We start from the raw sequence: 1,997 nt of genomic DNA, 5'->3' as shown, positions 1-1,997 counted from the left end.
TCTTTCCCCTTGCCCCATTGCCTGCTCATTTTTCCTCCGAGTCTCTGTGGCTCCACCCAAGACAATGTCATCCATTCTTATTTTGGCCTTTGTGAACCAAAATACCTCCAGACTACGAAGTTAGCTTCAAGAGCCAGACATCCATTTCATTATGAATATTTGTCTAGACATAAAAGAAGTCACTCAACACTGACTCCCATGATCCTGTGGGTGCCATGGCAGTAACACCAACACCAGACAGACCAACATATGTACCTCGTGTGCCCTCCAGCCTGCCACTGCCTAACCGTAACAGATTCTATTTCCAAAAGGAGCCAGCTAGGAAACAGGGAGGCTTCTCAGATGGTAGGAGTGAAAATGCCACGTGCAAAGAACTGATTTTATGGCTGACTTTCTGGCTCCCCTTCTAACATCGGGAATGCTCTCCTGCTTCTCAGGAAGGTCTAACATGCTCAGCTAATTGGCTCTTGAATTCACTACTGAATCAAAACGATCCAGAGGACGATGTTGGTTGGTGGATTATTCTGCCCACTACTGGAAGTCTTTTGCAGAATTGTTCTGTAAAATCAACAGGAAGAGTGGGAAAATGCAACTTTCTAGGAATCATGTTAACCCATAAATGGACTCTCTTGCCATCCCTTCCGCAAAGTGGTGATAATGAGTGTGGGCCGCTCAGTGCTGACAGCCCATACAGAGTGGGGCAGGCACCAGACCTTTTGCCTCACAACAGAGGTTTCTCCAAGAGCAGTTTTCTTCTGGATTGTAATTTCAAATCTGAGGAACAATCTCCCAATCTTTCAATTTACACAGCCTCAAAATGATCCTCTTTTTATTCTTTCCATTTTATCCCTGAGGAGACTAAGGTACCCATATAAGCACTCAAACTAGAATTTGCATTATTTAAAAGAAATTTTTAAGTATTTATTTGATTTTACTTATTATTACTATTATTTTAAAATTAGCTCTAGGACATACATGCTCACCAAAGAGAGACAGAGAGTAAGAGAGAGAAAGTTGGAGAGCAAGCTGCCAGGTCTTGGACTTGAACCACGGTCCCCTATGTGGGAGTCCAGCACCTTAACCACCATGCCACCTGCTGGCCCCAATTTTGCATTATTTTAATAAAACAACACTTGGAAAAATATAAAGTATCTAAATTAACATTTTTCCCCTGGAATTATATCATCAGTTCCATCAAAATTATGCCATTCTATTGAGGAAGTTTTCTTTGGTCCTAACTTTCTCTTAGCTTATTCCTAACTGAATACCTTATTGGTGAAAGTTTTCATAGTTGCTAGAGTCATGCAGAAAAATTAATCTAAATACCTCAGAATTCTTTCTCTCTCTCTTTCTCTCTTTCAACCAAAAAAGTGACATTTCCCTAGGTTATATTTTTTATATGGAGTTTGGTATCTAAATATCTTTAATGTTTACAAATGTTAAATCTACCACCAAAGGATTATTTACAACTTAGAGAGTCCAAAGAAAAAACATAACCTGTTCAGTTCATTCTAATGTTTTGAACAAGGTGATATTTTTGATCACATGTGGTTACTTAGAGGAAGCATCTTCTCATTTGTATGCTAATATTCAGGTTTCATTGCACAAGTAGACAAGGTCCACTTTATTGTATTCTATGTAAACAGTAGCTCCTAGAATTTTATAATGCCAGTACTCTGTAAGTGTCGCTTAAAAGTCACTCTTGGGCCAGTCGCATCGCCTAGTGGCTAACGAAGTCAGATTCCAAATAGCTGACCATATGGTTCGAATCCCAGACCTAGAGGCTTAAAAAAAATGCTATGCACATGTTCATGAGTGTCCCAAATGTAACAGAATCAAGAAAGGGAGAAGGAATTGCAGTGTGACCACACCCCATTCAGGGGTGCTTTCTCCTGCTCCGTCTCCCTGTCTCTGTCACTCTCTGGTGCACACACACTCTCTCTGGCAAATTAAGGAAAAAAAAGTCACTCTCTGGTCTTTAGCAAGCATCTTTTTCA

Source organism: Tupaia chinensis, unplaced genomic scaffold (assembly GCF_000334495.1).
Source record: "Tupaia chinensis unplaced genomic scaffold, TupChi_1.0 Scaffold000555_1, whole genome shotgun sequence".
Lineage (NCBI taxonomy): Eukaryota > Metazoa > Chordata > Mammalia > Scandentia > Tupaiidae > Tupaia > Tupaia belangeri.
The sequence above is the reverse complement of the archived record's forward strand: the minus strand, read 5'-3'. Positions refer to the sequence as shown.